Source organism: Saccopteryx bilineata, chromosome 9 (genome assembly GCF_036850765.1).
Source record: "Saccopteryx bilineata isolate mSacBil1 chromosome 9, mSacBil1_pri_phased_curated, whole genome shotgun sequence".
NCBI classification, from domain to species: domain Eukaryota; kingdom Metazoa; phylum Chordata; class Mammalia; order Chiroptera; family Emballonuridae; genus Saccopteryx; species Saccopteryx bilineata.
This window is the reverse complement of record NC_089498.1, coordinates 55735145-55754603: the sequence shown is the minus strand read 5'-3', so window position 1 is coordinate 55754603 and position 19459 is coordinate 55735145. Positions and strand designations below refer to the sequence as shown.

The 19459-nt window shown below is 37.9% G+C and overlaps 1 pseudogene; it reads left to right on the top strand.

Annotated features, from left to right (window-relative positions):
• The first annotated feature begins 1250 nt into the window (after positions 1-1250).
• Positions 1251-2551, top strand: LOC136312929 (G2/mitotic-specific cyclin-B1 pseudogene; annotated as a pseudogene).
• Positions 2552-19459: the final 16908 nt, after the last annotated feature.

Sequence of the window (19459 nt, the reverse complement as noted above, 5' to 3'; positions counted from 1 at the left end):
ATACACATTCAAAAAATTATAAAACTATTTAATTAATTAATTGATTGATTAATTGATTGATTATTAGAGAGAGACAGACAGGAACATTGAGCTGCTCCTGTATGTGTCCTAACCTGGGAATCAAACAGGCAACTTTCACATTCTGGGACAACACTCCAGCCAACCAAGCTGTCTGGCCAGGGCTTAATTTTCTTCCTTTTCTTTTTTTTTTTTAAATTTTTAGAGAGAAAAAGAGAGGAGGGGAGAAGGTGAGGAAAGAAGAGGGAGCAGTCATTTGCTGATCCACTCATTCATGCATTCTTTGGATATTTCCCCTGTGTGCCATGACTGGGGATCAAACCCGCAATGTTGTTGCTTTGGGAAAACTCCCTTAACCAACTGAGGTAACTGGCCAGGGCCCAAACCATTTTAAACTAAATTCTGTATATATTCGTTTTGAATAGTTCAATGTGAAATATAATATAGAAACAATATAATGCCTTGCATGTAATTATATACAAAATAACTTTTGATTGGTGATAGGGACCTAAAATTTTGGTCTTTAAATTGTTCCAGAATTTTAAAAAATGTTAGTATTCTCAGATAATCACTGTCAGTAAAATAAAATTAGTCCTTAACCACTAATTTGAAAAAGGTTAATGCCCTGGCAGATGACTCAGTGGATAGAGCATTGGCTCAATGTGTGGATGTTCCAGATTTAATTCCCAGTACACACATGGAAAGCTGCTTCTCTTCTCCTTCTCTACTTTCACTCTCTCTTCCCCTTCCACAGCCAGTGGTCAATTGGTTTGAGCGTTGGCTCAGGGCAGTGAGGATAGAGCATCAATCCCAGATGGAGGTTGCCAGGTGAATCCTGGTCGAGGAGCATGCTGGAGTCTGTTTATCTCCCCTCCTCTCACTAAAATAAAAAGAAAAGAGAAAAAGGTTAAAGTTCAAATATCAGTAAACAAGGGCTTGTATGCAGACAGATGCAGTCTATTATAATTATGGTTTGAGATGCCAATTTTGTTCTAATATAAAAGCTAAGACCCACAAGGCATAACACTATAAATAAAAGAGTCATCTATTAGTTTCTTTTAATAAGGGAGTACAAATTAAACAGCCACTTTAGGTGGAACTTAATAAATTTCTTTGTAAAACCCATTTGTTTAGAGCGTGCTGCGGACGAAAGGCTGTTGAGCTGTGCTGGTTTCAGGTACCCGGCTCCGCGGGGCTCCCGTTTTCAGCTTTTGCTCACTGAGGTGCTGCCTGGTGAAGAGGAAGCCATGGCGCTCCGGATAACCAGGAACACGAAAATTATTGCTGAAAATAAGGCGAATATCAGTATGGCAGGCGCAAAGCGTGTGCCTGTGGCCACTGCTGCAGCCTCCAAGGCCGGACTGAGGTCAAGAACAGCACTTGGGAGACATCGGTAACAGTCAGTGAACAGCCACAGGCCAAACTGCCTCTGAAAAAGGAAGCAAAAACTTTAGCTGCTGGAAAAGTTAATGCTAAAATACTACCACCAAAACGTCCCGAAAAGGTACGCAAGCCTGAGCCTGAGCCGGAACCGGTTCCAAAGCCAGAACCTGAGCCTGTTAAAGAAGAAAACCTTTCTCCTGAGCCTATTCTGGTTGATACGCCCTCTCCAAGCCCAATGGAAACGTCTGGCTGTGCCCCTGCAGAAGAATATCTGTGTCAGGCTTTCTCTGATGTAATTCTTGCAATGAGTGATGTGAATGCAGAAGATGGAGCTGATCCAAACCTTTGTAGTGAATATGTGAAAGATATCTATACTTATCTGAGACAACTTGAGGAAGAGCAAGCAGTCAAACCAAAATACCTTACTGGGTCGTGAAGTCACTGGAAACATGAGACCATCCTAATTGATTGGCTGATACAGGTTCAAATGAAATTCAGGTTACTGCAGGAGACCATGTATATGACTGTTTCCATTATTGATTGGTTCATGCAGAATAATCCTGTGCCCAAGAAGATGCTGCAGCTGGTCGGTGTCACTGCTATGTTTATTGCGAGCAAATACGAAGAAATGTACCCTCTAGAAATCGGTGACTTTGCCTTTGTGACTGACAACACTTACACTAAGCTCCAAATCAGACAGATGGAAATGAAGATTCTGAGAGCTTTAAGTTTTTTTGTGGGTCACCCTCTACCCCTGCATTTCCTTCGCAGAGCATTTAAAATTGGAGAAGTTGATGTGGAGCAACATACTTTGGCCAAACACCTGATGGAACTAAGTATGTTAGACTATGAAATGGTGCACTTTCCTCCTTCTCAGATTGTGGCAGGAGCTTTTTGTTTAGCATTGAAGAGTCTCGATAATGGTGAGTGGACACCAGTTCTGCAGCATTACTTGTCATACACTGAAGAATCCCTTCTTCTTGTTATGCAACACTTCGCTAAGAATATAGTCATGGTGAATCGTGGGCTTACAAAGCACATGACTATCAAGAACAAGTATGCCATGTCTAAGCATGCTAAGATCAGCAATCTAGCACAGCTGAATTCTGCACTAGTTCAAGATTTAGCCAAGGCTGTGGCAAAGGTGTAACTAGATGCAAGTATATACAATTGGCACCATGTGCTATCTGTATATATTATGTTACATTTACTTACTTTAAATAAAGCTTTGGTCCTTTTTACTTCTAAAAAAACAAACAAACCCCACTTGTTTAATAATTATAAGCTAAGTAATCTGGTTAACCCAATATTGGTTAGTATTCATATCTTAAATACTCTAAACATTAATGTAAAACACCACTTACAAACTACAGCTATTAAAATAGAAAATTGTATTTTTTATGTAATATCTATTACTATTTTTGTTTTCTCTATTATTTTTATAAATATATTTTAGAAACATCATCTAATCAGTTCTCTTTATTTCACACATTACAGCTGCTAAGAAACTATATTTAAGTGGTTTTTGAAGCTATAGTTTCAACATGATTTTAAACTTTCAGAATTAGAAATAAAACATAATGTTTTAAATGTTCTTACCAAAATGTAACGAATTATAAATCCTAGAATTTCATATTGGCAAAAAAGAAATAAAGGTATCACTTTTTACAGATGACATGATTCTGCATACAGAAAACCCAAAGAATCCACTGATATACTATTAGAAACAATAAACAAAATAGTTTGTTTAAATACAAAGTACAGCCCTGGCCAGTTGGCTCAGTGGTACAGCATCGGCTCAGCATGTGGAAGTCCCGGGTTCGATTCCCGGCCAGGGCACACAGGAGAAGCACCCATCTGTTTCTCAACCCCTCCCCCTCTCTTTTCTCTGTATCTTTCTTTTCCTCTCCCACAGCCAAGGCTCCATTGGAGCAAAGTTGGCTCGGGCACTGAGGATGGCTCCATGGCCTCTGCCTCAGGTGCTAGGATGGCTCTGGTTGCATCAAAGCAACACCCCAGATGAGCAGATTGTCACTCCCTAGTGGGCTTGCCAGGTGGATCCTAACTGGGCACATGCAAGAGTCTCTCTGCATCCCCACATCTCACTTCAGGAAAATACTAAATAAACAAACAAACAAACAAATAAATAAATACAAAAACCAAAAGACTACTGTTTTCCTATATGCCAACAATAAAACTTCAGAAAACAATATATGACCAAAGGATATATGCAAATTTAATGCAATCCACATTAAAATTCCAATGTCATTTTTTTTTAAGTGAGAAGAAGGGAGATAGAGAGACAGACTCTAATATGCACCCCAACCAGGATCCACTCAGCAATCCCTGTCTGGGGCCAATGCTCAAATCAAACAAGCTAAACTCAGAGCCCAAGGCAGACAGTCGAACCAATCAAGCCATTGGCTGTGAAAGAAGAAGAGAAAGAAAAGGGTTGAGTGGAAGGGGAAAAGAAGCAGATATTCACTTCTCATGCATGCCCTGACCAGGGAAAAAACCAAGGACTTCTGTACACAGAATGGAGAAAAAAAGCGTCTTCAATAAATGTTGCTGGTAAAATTGGAAAGCCACTTGCGAAAAAATAAAACTTGACTACAGTTTTTCTCCTCGCACAAAAATTAACTTAAAATGAATCAAAGCCCTAAATATAAGATCTAAAATAATAAATAAATAAATGTATTGTAATATTCATAAAAATAATGTGCATTAATACTCAAAAATAAATGTTAATTTGAGAGAAAAAATATAAGATTTTCAGACTAATTTCTTCAACCAAGCATGGCTTTAACTTGTTTTATTCTTGCTGCATGGAATGATCTTTCCTTAAACTTCTATCATCTTCATATATGTTAGGCTTGTGTAAATATCACTTCAGCAGAGCACTCTACCTTGTTATATGATCTGACATAAATCCCAGTTCCCAACCTGGGTCTCTATTTTATGTCTGGTGTAATCTCTTAACAGCCAGTTTTCTTCAGAATAGTTTTTTGCCATATATTTTTTTCTGACTGTATTTTCCTACACTAGACTGTAAGTACTCAAGAATAATTACATGGTAATATTCCATTAGCAACCAAGCAGCAAAAACTTCCCTATGGCTAACATAAACCTGAAATAGAAAAATTGCCATTTTAGTGTTTCCTGGAAATAATTTAAAACAATTTATAAAATGTACCTGGAAAGGGTAGAGAGGGGCATCTTCTCAGTACTATCAAACAGAGTGAGAAAACCTTGTATAATTTGCACATTTGTTTGATGTAATTTGTCTTAGTCATCAACAAGAATTTTTTTCTATTTTAGGTAAATTAACCCTACAACTGAAATATAAGTTGTAAATATTTTTTTTGCAACACGGGATTAGAATTGATTTCATGATATTTTACCTGGAAGACAATTTATAAACATTCATCCCAACTTATGATGTATAATTTCAGGCTTTCTGTATTTTTTTGTCATGTAAGAACGACATCCTCACATCTAATTAATGACAGATTAATCTTACCTGCATTATTGCATTATTAATTTCTGTGGGTGCAGAACTCAGAACAATGCCTGGTTCAAAACATGTACTTACTAAATCCCTGTTGGGTGAATAAGCAAGTGAGTAAATAGTGAATGAATGCAATGGCCTCTTAACTATTCTCCACTTTTAAAATGCACCTCTTTTTGCTAACAGCTTATTTTCATAAAGTACATACAACCTCTTTTTTTTTTTTTTAGATTTTATTTATTGATTTGTGGAGAGTGGAGAGGGGGGGGGAGAAGCAGGAAGGGATCTTCAGCAAACATTCACTAGACCACCTGCCTCTGCCCATGACAGTTGCCCTCTCTCTCTCTGTACCAATTCCTGCCCCACTCCCATACAGTCCGGCTTAAGCCTCTACTCTTTCACCACTTTCCTCTCTGTCTCTATCTGTTCAGGTGTCTCTCTCCCTGACATAGCTCTCTCCATCTCTGGGTCTCTGGCTCTGTGGTTCCTAGGTTCTCTTTGGGATTATCTGTGTTTTCCCTCCCTATAGGTCTGTCTTTGTCTCTGCCTCTGTCTCTGCTGTCCCAACCAACCCCCACTCTCCAGGTGATGTTAGGATGTTACAGGTTTCTTATCTTTCCACATACCCAAGTTTCTCATTGATACAGTTGGCCTGGGAAGGAGAATATGGGGAAGTAGCAAGGAAGGCTAGCTAGTGGATGAGGAGTTCCAGGGCCAGGCCCCATGGAGCTGTGTGTGTGAGTATCCGACTTCATAATCCACTGCTGAACTCCATTTTGGAGGGCGCCCCTGCTGTCAACTTTTCTCTGCTAATGATATTCTTCCCTGCTTCCTACTTTATATCTAAAACCCATCTGCACTCTGCACTCCACCTTCTTTCTACAGGCCAACATCTACCACATCTAACATTTCTGCAGCTACTTTTGCCCCAAAGCCCAACTCTCTACATCTACCTTTCCCAGACTTATTTTTCCCATCAGCCCCCACCTTCTCCCCATAGCTCATTTTCACTCTTCAACCCAACTTCTCACTTCCCTCCTTGCCCTATATCATTACTAGGCTTCACACCTGCTCTTGTGTCTCTTTTTTTTTTTTTCCTGTGGGTGTTGACCCCACACACAGCTTCTGTTTCCCACATAACTCAACAACTGATTGCTGGCCTCCAGCCAGTTGTTGCCTTGTTAGGACTAATTGAATGTGAAGGCATTGGCTTCATAAATCTCTGAAGAGGACCCAACAGCATCAGTCATTTTAAGAGATTTCACTCACTTTTGGATGTATGGGTGTACAGTGGACTGGGTGGCGGTTTGTGGTCTCGAACACTATGCCTAAGGTCCAGGACTGTCTGGCTGTTCTGTTTTAAGTATCCAGCTGTCAGGTTTGTTATGAAGGAACCCAGCTATGTTCTGGGACCTGTTGATGAGGTAAGTCCGAGTGCCACAAAAAGGAGAAGCAATTGTCTGTGGTATGTCTGTTGTGTGGCCAAATTGTTGTGGATATCCAGTAATTGTAAAGATTTGTAGGACATTTGAATCCAATATAACTGCTGTGTTGTTCTAGTGGCTATTTAGGATAAAAGTGATTAGTTGTTGCAGACAATTTGTGGTGACAGACTTTACTGTCATTTGCTGAAACCTATTGTTTGTGTGGCTATTATTTCTGGATTTGTAGCCATTAGTTTCCTCTCTCTCTCTCTCTCTCTCTCTCTCTCTCTTTCTCTCATCTGGATTTTTTGAAGCATTCTCATTCTTATTCCTGACTATTTCCCTTTTTGTATCTCTTCAGTGATCCACAGTGTTATATTTATTTATTACATTCTATCTTAATTTATAGTTACATGTGGACAATAGCCAACTGACACCCTAGGTTGGCAAACTCTCCCAGAACAGGGATTTTTGTGACTTTCTGTATTTTTCACATATCTTTGCTTAGTTTTACATTTTTGAAGGGCTTTGATTGGCAGTATTTAATTCAAATTGGTAGCACTTTTCACATCTAAGTTTCAAACTAAAAGGTACCCTCTAATAATAAAAATAAGTAAGTATTGAGTTTAAAATAGATTTCACATTCTGGTACTCAAGAATAGTTACACAATAGTATAATATTAGCAAGGATTTGAGGATATAGTTCTACTTTTGTAACATAGGTCAAACTCTTTGTAAAATAAGATGTTTTGGTTTCTATGATGTGTTGGCAAACTATAGTGCAATGTGTGAAATAAAACAGTTTCGAATGTAATAATTATATTTGGACTTGCCAATACTTACCTCAAAACAATTTGACATGAATTTAAAACTTTGGTGTAGGCCCTGATGGTTGGCTAAGTGATAGAGCATCACTCAGCTTCCTGGTCAGGGCACACAGGAGAAGCAACTGTCTGCTTCTTCACCCCTCCCCTTCCCCCTTCTCCCTTCTCCCTATCTCTCTCTCTCTTCCTCTTCCACAACCATGGCTCGATATGTTTGAGTGCATCACCCTGGGCAGTGAGTTTGGCTCTGTGGAGCCTCTGCCTCAGATGTTAAAAATAGCTCTGCTGTGAGTTTAGGCTTTAGATGGGCAGAGCATGGGCCCCAGACAAGGGTTGCTGGTTGGATCGTGGTAGGGGTGCATGCAGGTATCTGTCTCTCTATCTCACCTCCTCTCAGTTGGAAAAGAAGAAAAAAAATTGGTGTAAATTTTATAATATAAAAATAAATAGAAACAACATCTAATCTCTGTGCTAAAGAATTAGTTTTCATTTGAACAGAAGAAAAATAAATGCAAAAGAAAGAAAACACACTTTTAATGACAATCATTTAACATTTATGTCAAATACTGTATGAAGAAGGTGTAGGAGAGGCAGATTTTGCTTAATTCAGGCGGGGCCTGAGAATTAAACTAATGTTAGACAAATGAACAGGAGTAAAACATACACGTTAATAGAAATGTTATGTCATGGTAGCCGTCATAAGAAAATGAAGCCCCAAAGAAATGAAGAAACCTCCCTGTTTTTATATTAGGTTGAACAAGAAAAGACCATTTGAAAAAGAATTATACAGAAGGGTAACAGGAGATACAAATATAGGGGGTCCTCAGGTTATGACACAGTTCCATTCCTATGACAGTGACTAACCCAAATTTTGGTGTAAGCCGAAACACACCCTAGCCCAGTGTTTTTTAACCAATGTGCCGTGAGACATGGTCAGGTGTGCCGTGGGGAAATTAAATGTGGGTCCCCAAACTATGGCCCACGTGCCGAATACGGCCTGTGGAAGCTATTTATCCAGCCCGCCGCCAGCCACCTCCATCTGAACATAAACATTCCCCTCACAATCCCTCCAGTTATCAGCGACAGGAAGAGTGGAGGCACATGGAACACTCACTGACAAATCACCTTCTAGGATTCATCCCGACCACTAGCAATGAACCAATAGTAGGCCGCCTCTCAATCACACCCAGGAAGGTCTCCACTAGGGCTGCAGCGCACTTGTCATTGTGTGGCCGCAGCGAGTAGTTGAAGCTGCTACTCCTCCCCATGGTCCCGATTTCTAATCCTGGTCAGGACTGGAGGTAAATGTTGCCACCACTAGATGAAGCCTCAGTCTCAGCTGGTTATGTCTATCCTGATGGTGTATATAAATATTTGACCTTTTTCTTTTTAAAAGAGGCCCCGCAGAGGGTGATATACACTGCATCACAATGCATCACAATGTTATCTAACTTTAAAGCTAAAGTTTACTGATCTTCCTTTGGACAGTTTTTGGTTATCTGTTGCCAAGGAGTTCCCCATTCTGGCCAACAAAGCTATTTTGACATTGCTCCTGTTTTCAACCACATATCTATGTGAGCTGAGCTTCTCAAGCTTGACTGCAATAAAAACTAAAAACAGAGAGAGACTGAGAGCTGTTGAGGAAGAGCTTCGTGTGTGTCTTTCTACCATTCCTGTCAAAATATCCCTTTTGTGTTCATCGAAACAGGCCCAGGTTTCACCCTAAGTGAGTATAAATACATTTAGAAACTATATTATTAACTATATGCATAATATGCACTGTGTTAGAGTGTCATTTTCTGTCATTTTGGTAGGTGGTGTGCCCCAGGATTTTGTAAATGTAAAAAATGTTCCGTGGCTCAGAAAAAGTTGAAAATCACTGCCCTAGCCTGTCATTTATTTATCCTAACACAGTTGTAAAATTATAATCTAGAACAGGGGTCCCCAAACTACGGCCCGCGGGCCACATGCGGCCCCCTGAGGCCATTTATCCAGCCCCCGCCGCACTTCTGGAAGGGTACCTCTTTCATTGGTGGTCAGTGAGAGGAGCATAGTTTCCATTGAAATATTGGTCAGTTTGTTGATTTAAATTTACTTGTTCTTTATTTTAAATATTGTATTTGTTCCCGTTTTGTTTTTTTTACTTTAAAATAAGATATGTGCAGTGTGCATAGGAATTTGTTTATAGTTTTTTTTATAGTCCGGCCCTCCAATGGTCTGAGGGACAGTGAACTGGCCCCTGTGTAAAAAGTTTGGGGACCCCTGATCTAGAACATAAACACACAGCTAAGTCACAGAAAAAGGAAAAGGACATAAACATGCTGTACTCACTGTACTAGGTATTCTTCCACCTCACGCAGCCAAATGAGTTTGCACACATAGTCCGGAAGTATGACACTAATGGAGGAAGCCGATACATTCACATCTCAATTTTTTTAAGTTTTTATGGGAGTGAGCATTATAAACTTGAAATGTCATATATCAAGACTATTGTAACATGAGGACCCCTGTAATTTTAAGAAGGTCATCTGTATAGAAGTCTCTTGGTTTTATCTTCTTGCTCTTGTTATTTTTCCTCTAGTATGTACAGGGGATGTATCTTTCTCATGGGAATTTCATCTTCTGCTTTTAAGAAAAAGAAGTTACAGTGTTTTGCAGTTTTCCTAAGTGCCTTTAGCTCAAAATCATACTTATGCCAAGGTGGCACATTCTGATGTGGCATATTCTGCCCTCTTCTAAGGTGTACTACATACTGAGAATATAAATTTACAAAAAGAAAAGCAATATAATATAGTTAATGTTTTAAAAGTTATAAAATACAAGTTTATGATCATGTCATTCTGTTCAAGTTTGTTTCATTCTACTGTTGATAAGGGGCAAAAAAAAGAATCAATACTAACCAGGCCACTAGTCTGTGTGGGGTTTGCACATTTTCCTTGGGTCTGTGTGCATTTTTCTTGGGGCTTGGATTTCCTCTCACATCCCAAAGTTGTGCATGTGCTGTAAACAGGCATGTCGACACTGCCCCAGTCTGAATGGGTATAAGTGTGTGACCGGCCTTCAGATGGAAGGGCATCCTCTGCAGTGTGGGTCCTGCCTTGTGCCCTGGGCTGCCTCGAATAAGCAGGTTGAAACATCAAAACTTGAGTTTATTTGTCTTTCTTAAATATATGTATAGTTCATACTTATTTTAATTTTTAATATAAGAAAGGTTTTGAATCTTTATTTAGAAGTTTAGTGATTTTTTTTGTGACCAGAAATATGCTATAAAATCTCAACTCTTGTTAATATCAATTACCCTGTGTTAGATTTGGTTTTGTTATGCATTTCACTTAAAAGCACAGTTTCCAAGTACCTATCTAACATTAAGCAAGGACTTACTGTGAATAAAAAGCAATTAATAGATTGAAAAAATTGATAGTATTAAGATAACCAAACTCATTGAAACCTTCAATTACATACATATTTCAAATATCCAAATTAAAAAATGTAATGTTTTGCTAAAAGATAATTGAGGCATATTAATAATTTTGAGAGTCTAACTTATTATTGACTCAAATGTGGCAGTGCCAAAACCAGGAATGATCAGGGGTGCTCCATCATCAGGCGCTGGGGAGAAATGTTTATAGAGAAGAAACATACAACAACATAAAGAAATTATTGATTGGGTATAGTTTATAGCCTAGTGGCTGCTTGTGATTCATTGTTCTTAACCTTTGATTTTGTAACCTTAAAGGTATTTACAGGCTTAGATTTTTACTTTCCTACATAGGCCGCCAGGACATTTGAGCACATCAGTCTATTGGCCACCTTGTAGAATTAATTTAATAGTTTTTACCAATGAGTTTAACTATAATTTTCTAATACTAGATAATTCTGGCAAAATTGAAGAATAATGAATGTCATGTAATTTTTTTTTACAATCCTATTAAGAAACATTTTTATGTTCAGCCTCCTTCACCCATATCCCTTCCCATATGTAGACGCGTACACACTCATACATATACTCTTTCTAACCCAGAAGTAACTCAATTCCTATTTTGTTAACTTCCCCTCATAACAAAATGATTCAGTAAATTCTCACTGAAGTTTTAATTTAAATACAGAGATTTAATGGGCCACTGCAGGTAAACAAAAAACATTAAAAATGTAGCCAGGAATAATACTAGTGTATTTTTTGTAGTGTTTTTTGCTACCAATTACAAAGCATAATCAATATCTACAGAATTCATACACTTGCCCAGCATTCATCAGATGTAGTTAAGTGCCCGTTCATGTGGAAAAGTATGAACTGGCATTTGAACGAAAGTAAGCAGCCACTGTTCTCTGCAATTGGAAGGAAGCTGACTGTTGCTTAAATTTGCATAAGACAGATCTTTTTTGTAGATCTTTGCATTTTAAAAGGCTTTTAGATCTTGTAAAGCTGTTTCCAACTTACAGCAAAATAATACCTTTTTCTAATAAAAGCATACACAAGCAAAGATGATCTATAAGAAAAACATGTTTTAACTGTACATATCCTTAAATCCTGCCTTTGTTTTGAGGTACACAGAGCTTCATCTCTCCTTTTTTGGCATGTTCAAATTTTTTGTTATATTCTAAAAATACCAGAACTATTCTATAAAATATAGGTTAAAAAATGGTGTATTCTGTGTGAGCTCTCAGCAGGAAAAAGTAATGATGAGATGCATACTCTTGAACTATGCTGAAAATAATTTCCTGAAGTTACTGTAGCATGCTGAGTATTAGAAGGCCTTTCAGATTTCAAACTGGTATTAAAGTGATTTATAATAGCCAAATGTTCTGAAGTGGTCATTCATTGAACATCTTGTTATGCAAAATAGTGACTAAGCTTTTTGCAAAATCATATATTAATCACTTTGGTAACAAACAAAACCCTGTTTCCTTAGCAGCTTTTTCTAAGATTCCATGCCTTTTACTAAGCTAAAACTATTTAAAAAATTTAAAACTATGACTTCATTTCATCATTTTTATTATCTTGAAAGAAAAATTGTAATAATTTGATTAGATGAGTTATTAAGTTTAAGAAATTATATTAATAAATAATTATAGTGACCTAGAATTTTTTTTCATTAAAAATACATTAGTTTTTGTTAGTTCAAGTTCACTGTTATATTCTGGTATTTTTTCTGAAATATAAATTTATTATGATCAACAATACACTTTTATATTTCTTATATTGCTAAAAATAAACTTTCTAAAGGTTTTTAAGAAAAACAAATGCAATGTTTTCATCTTTTGAGACTCTCTAGATTTTTAAGAAAGTAAGTGGTCATAAAATCAATTTTATGTCAACTAAGAAGATTTTATTTTATTATCTCTAAATTTGACAAATGTAATATTGTATGGCCAGCAGCTGCAACCATCTTGGCCATTCAGGTACAGGATCTCATTGAATTCAGACAGATGGTAAAGAAACAGCAGAGCCGAAAACTGGTGGGCCATACCTTTTATTCTAGCCTCGCACCTGGCCGGCGAGTAAACACAAACACACAAGGCTCCAAAACCCTCTCATTCAGTGCTCACAAAGCTACTGGCACATCCGAGTTTTCCTAGAATCAAAGGCCCCACCAGCTCAGTCCCTTCTGGTTCCCATCTCCTTTTCTCTGCACAAACTGGCTTCTCCTTCAGCACCCTGCCATCTTGACTGCTTCTCTGCAAAAACTTGGCTTCCTGCTTCCTCCTCCTTCTTCTTAAAACTTTTTGGTGCAAAAACCCTTCCTCCAGCAAACATTAGCATAACCAAGCCCCTTCTCAAGCAGGAAGGTAATTATCAGTATCACCTGGGCAGCATCATTCAAGTGAGCAGTAGCCATTTTAAACAATAAAAGTGAGCAAAATCAAATAACACAAATTTTACAAACTTACTTGCCAAATAAATATTCAAAATGCTTCTTAAATTTAAATGGTTTATATCTCTTATATATAAGATTTTTTTTCTGCTGCTGAGTTCTTATTTTACCTTTTTTCCTTATTTATTTATTTATTTTTGGTTAAGTCTACTGTAGATATGACTATGGAGCCACATATCACCACCTCCCCTACTCAGCCATTCCTCATCCTGAGTAACCTTCTTTCCCAGATCAGTAATCATATCCTTATTCACATAAAATCCACTACCAAATGGCTGCTGTTAATTCTTGAATTGAAGCCAATGTCTACTTCTGATTTCAAATTGCTTGGTCTCAAATCTCAGATCTGCAAGACATTTTGGAAAGTAACAGGTACAATGTATTGAACTTATGAATTAATGAATTAGAGGGCAGTTAGGTAAAGAACTTTGTCAAATGACTAATAGCAAAATTGGCTGATACCCTTGAACCTGGAAATGTTGAATGAATATATAGGATGGGGAAAGAGTAAATTTTAACCTTAAGGTCTTATAGTGTATGAAATGCATCATTTTCTTGGTGTAACTAGTGATATAATGGACCCGTCATTTACAGAGAATGGGCGAACTATGAAGAGAATATTTGAAGGAAGAAAGAAGAATCAAGAGCTTAGTATTGGCCATGTTAATTTTGAAATGACTATAGACATTCAAGTAAAATCAAAACCAAAAGGTGAGAGGACTATGGCTGAAAATGCCAATTTAGGTGATAATTAATTCCATCAGACTAGATATAAAATACCTGAAAAATCACCATAGGTCAAAAGGATAGCAATTTCATGTAGGAACCTTGGGGCTTCCATCACTTAGAGGTAGAGAAATAAGAGGGAACCTGTAAAGAAGCAGACAGATGTAGGAAAGAAATTCAGGGATGTGGTGTCTTGAGATCTAAACAATAAAATACATTAAGACAGAAAAATCAGCTATGCTTTCTACTGGTGAATCTTTACTATAATGCTTGCTAGTAAGAATTTTGTACATTATTTCTTACTATGCTCTGTTCTCTTTCTTGTTTTTCACTAAAGGTGCGTGATAGTTGTTGTCACTGGTATTATCATTCTAGCTTTCCTCCACCTTCTAAAAACACTCACACTAGATACAAATTGAGATTTTCCTGTCACATTGTAAAACACCAAATCATCTTCTGTTTTTTTTTTTTTACCACTGAGACTGTCAATCCTCTCTTTCTCATTTTTCTCCCTCTCTCCTTTTCTTCCTTTCTTTCCGCCATCAGTAAATTTTATTTTTATTTTATTTTATTTTTTTTTTGTATTTTTCTGAAGCTGGAAATGGGGAGAGACAGTCAGACAGACTCCTGCATGCGCCCGACCGGGATCCACCAGGCACACCCACCAGGGGCGACGCTCTGCCCACCAGGGGGCGATGCTCTGCCCCTCCGGGGTGTCGCTCTGCCGCAACCAGAGCAACTCTAGTGCCTGGGGCAGAGGCCAAGGAGCCATCCCCAGCTCCCGGGCCATCCCTGCTCCAATGGAGCCTTGGCTGCGGGAGGGGAAGAGAGAGACAGAGAGAAGTGGGGGGGTGGAGAAGCAAATGGGCGCTTCTCCTATGTGCCCTGGCCGGGAATTGAACCCGGGTCCCCCACACGCCAGGCTGACGCTCTACTGCCGAGCCAACTGGCCAGGGCCTATCAGGAAATTTTAATTCAACAACTGTCCAAGTGAGGCTTTTGTCCAATTTCATGTCAACTAATGGTTGATAACATTATTAAAAAGTAAATATATTATATAAATCATATTACCTTTTCTTAATTTTCAACATTTTTAGTATTCAGTTAATTAATCTTTTCTACTGTTTTTACTTCACACCTTGTTAATTTTTTAAAAATAAACATTACTTCTGGTAATTGGCAATCAGTTGTATACATGCATACAGCCACTCATACAGAAAAATGATATAACTTCATATTTTTACCAATTTATTCGACTATATTCCATTCAAAATTCAAAGGACCACCATATTGTGGATGATGTTTTCAGAGACTGAAATATTTTTTGAAACATGCCATTTTTTACTTTAGTAAATCTCAAACTTCTTCATTATTCAGTTACTGTTGCAAATGCAATGCTCAATTAGATCACACCATAAATCTGTCTACAATTTTCATTTAATGACACTGCTGAAAGACTGAAAATCAGTTAAACAATACGTATTATTGATTAAATAATATATTAGAGTGTAGAGGTCAATCATAAATAAAATTTTATAAAGCAAACATTGGTTTTCTTAATTATTTGAGCACTAGTTTGAGTTACTCACATAACACATTTCTTAAGAGCTGCATGAAGTTGTGTGCTGTACATAACTAAAATCATTGCATATATATTTATTATAGGTAATATTGGGACAGTCCAGAGCAGTTAGAAGATCTCGGGTATGTTTATGGTACTATATAGAACTCTAAAGAAGGTACTCTTAAAGTATTAATACAGGAAAATAGGGTTTTAAAATTTTTTAATATTCCCAACAAATGAAATAACTCCGGAGTTGGTCCTATCATCTTTATCCTACCTCTTAATTTGTGAAACTGTATGAATTATTTATTGAAATCGTACATTATAGATATAAATTCTGTATTATAATTCCCCAAATATAGGACTAATATTTATTTTATAAATAGACTTAAAGCCTAAGTGGTGGCACAGTGCATAGAGCATTGGACAGGGACGCAAAGGACCCAGGTTCAAAACCCCAAGGTTGCCAGTTTGAGCACAGGCTCACCTGGTTTGAGCAACACTCACCAGCTTGAGCTCAAGGTGGCCGGTTTGAGCGAAGGGTCACTCACTCTGCTGTAGCTCCCCGATCAAGGCACATATGAGAAAGCAATCAATGAACAACTAAGATGCTACAACAAAGAATTGGTGCTTCTCATCTCTCTTCCTTTCTGCGTGTCTGTCCTTCTCCCTGTCTCTTTCTGCCTCTGTCACACACAAAAAAATAAAAGTAAAAAAATAAAATTATACTTAAAAAAGTATAATTTGCCTGACGTGGTGATACAGTGGAAAATGTATTGGCCTGGATCACTGAGGTCAGCAGTTTGAAACCCCGGGCTTGCCAGGTCAAGGCACATAGGGTAGTTGATGCTTCTTACTCCTTCCCCTACTCTCTCCCCTCCTCAAAATGAAATAAAATCTAAAAAAAATAAAAGTATAATTTGGTCTTTGGAACTATAATTATAAAATATATGCACAATCACTTGAAATTAAGTTTTTGTTTTAATTTAATATACATATGCCAAAATTATACAAACTTCTGTTTAATTCATTCTCTGTCTTCTTACTATTGAGGCATTAAATTCTTTGAGTGAATTTGCAAAGCTTCTACAATTTCTTCCATGTTTTATAACATATGTAATAATAATTCAGGAATAATGGTGGGTAATACCACTGTAACAAATAGACCCAAAGTACAGTGAGAAATGTTTTGTTTAGAATGAGGATAATTGTGGGCTCAGCACTACTTAGAAATACAAATAAAACTGTAGGGAAAATCTAGCTATGTTTGTCTTTGAAGCTAAAACCCATGTACAGTCAAGAAGTTACTATAGCCTGACCAAGAGGTGGCGCAGTGGATAAAGTGTCAGATTGGGACTTGGAGGAGCCAGGTTTGAAGCCCCAAGGTCTCCAGCTTGAGCACAGGCTCATTGGATTTAAGCAAAAGCTCACCAGCTTGGACCCAAGGTTGCTGGCTCGAGCAAGGGGTTACTTGGTCTGCTGAAGGCCCGCATTCAAGGCACATATAAGAAAGAAATCAATGAATAACTAAGGTCTTTCAATGAAAAACTGATGATTGATGCTTCTCATCTCTCTCTGTTCCTGTCTGTACCTGTCTATCCTTCTCTCTGACTCTCTCTCTTTCTGTTCCTGTAAAAAAAAAAAAAAGTTACTATACTAGTTTTCTTCTTCTTATGGTCATTTTGATTAAGTTATTGAAAAATAAGTTTTATTCAGTCAATGTAATGTCCTTTTAATAAAGGATGTTAAGTAACTGATCTATGCAAAAAGTTTTAAAAATGTGCTCCATAGAATGATAAAGTTTTGCAAGTTGATATCCAAGATGCTACTACCAAGGGGGCAAAGTAGGCTGGACAAGTGGTAGTATAAATTTTAAAGATCTTATCATACCCCATTGATTATTTGATTAAAAAGTTCAATTGATATGTTTTATATGAAGATGTTAAACTTACATTTTATTTTATTGTGAAAAACAGATGGATATGCTACTTTTTTTACATTTTGAAATCTGTCATATTTAAATTTTTTTGTGTGTGTGTGTGTGAGACAGAGACAAAGAGAATCAGAGAGAGGGACAGATAGGGACAAACAGACAGAAAGGGAGAGTGATGAGAAGCATCAATTCTTGGTTGTGGCACCTTAGTTGTTCATTGATTGCCTTCCCATATTCGCCTTGACTGGAGGTGGGGGGGGCTATAGCAGACTGAGTGACCCCTTGATCAAGTCAGCAACTTTTGGCTCGAGCTAGCGAGCCTTGCTCAAACCAGATGAGCATGCACTTAAGCTGGCGACCTCAGGGTATTGAACCTGGGTCCTCCTCATCCTAGTACAATGCTCTGTCCACTGCACGACAGGCTGATCAGGCTCATATTTTTCTTAAAGTTATACATGTCCTAATCCAAAAAGAGGCATAAAATTTACTTTTGTGCATTTATTAATTTTTACTTTGTGTAGAAATAAATACAGTGTGTCCATAAAGTCATGGTACACTTTTGACCGGTCACAAGAAAGCAACAAAAGATGATCCAAATCTGCACCAAAAGAAATCTGCACCAAATAAAAGGAAAACCCTCCCAGTTTCTGTAGGATGATGTGGAAGTATGTGCACATGCACAGATGATGACGTAACACCATGTATACAGCAGATCAGCCCATGACCATGCCAGTCGAGATGTGGACGGTACAGAGGAAAGTTCAGTGTGTTTTGTGGCTCGCTAAATTCGAATCCATGACCAAAGTGCAACGTGAATATCGGCACGTTTATAATGAAACACCACCACATAGGAATAACATTACTCGGTGGGATAAGCAGTTGAAGGAAACCAGCAGTTTGGTGGAAAAACCCCGTTCTGGTAGGCCATCAGTCAGTGACGAGTCTGTAGAGGCTATACGAGATAGCTACCTAAGAAGCCCTAAAAAATCTGTGCATGAGCCCACATCGAACTGCACTGAATAGGTATGAAACTGGGAGGGTTTTCCTTTTATTTGGTGCAGACTTCACATTTCTATCATCTTTTGTTGCTTTCCTGTGACAAGTCAGAAGTGCACCATGACTTTAGGGACACACTATATATATATGGTCAAATAAGTTTGTAAATATGATGTATATGTTTACTTGCTTATAGTTTGTATTGGTCATGGAAGACAGGTTGTATGCTGGCAAGGTCTTTATAGCATAAGGCTTAGTTTTAAGACTAAGCTTTTCCAACACTTTTAATACTAAGATCTTTCAACATCCTTCTAATACTAAGATCTTCTCAAAACTAAGCTTTTCGCAACACCCTTGACTGTTGCATGATGTGGAGTGGTGCACTTTTATGAGGAATCCCATTTATACCTCAGATAAGTGGCTTTGTATCAGACTTTCTTATTTGTATATTGGCTTAAAGCAAGGGTCAGGAACCTTTTTGGCTGAGAGAGCCATGAACACCCCATATTTTAAAATGTAATTCCATGAGAGCCATACAACAACCCATGTACATTATGCAGTATCCATTAAAAATTTGGTGTTGTCCCGGAGGACAGCTGTGATTGGCTCCAGCCACCCACAACCATAAACATGAGCGGTAGGAAATGAATGGATTGTAATACATAAGTATGTTTTATATTTTTAATGTTATTATTTTTTTATTAAAGATTTGTGTGCAAGCCAGATGCAACCATCAAAAGAGCCACATCTGGCTCGTGAACCATAGGTCTCTGACCCCTGGCTTAAAGGTTTTAATTTCTACACTATAAGATAAGGCAGACCAGGGGCTCTCTCTATTAGTTCCTTTCATCAGCATTGCAGAGGTGAGGCAGCCAAGATGGTGGAGTACAGAAGGAGAAGCCAGTTTGTACAGAGTTTGTGCAGAGAGAAGGAGATGGGGAACAGAGTTGAACAAAGCTGGTGAGGTAGAAACCTTTGATTCTAAGAATACTCAGATAAGTCAGTGGCATTTGGGAAGTATTTTCCCACTGTGTGTATTTCTTGCCCACCGAGTGCAAGCTAGGACTAAAGATAATGGCCCCACCAGTTCTTGGCTCCGTTGTTTCATTACTGTCTGTCCGAATCAAATGTGAATCTGCATAGGCCAGGTGGCTATGATGGTGGCTGTGGCTACTGGCCTTATCGAATGAAACTATTTTATTCAGTTCCA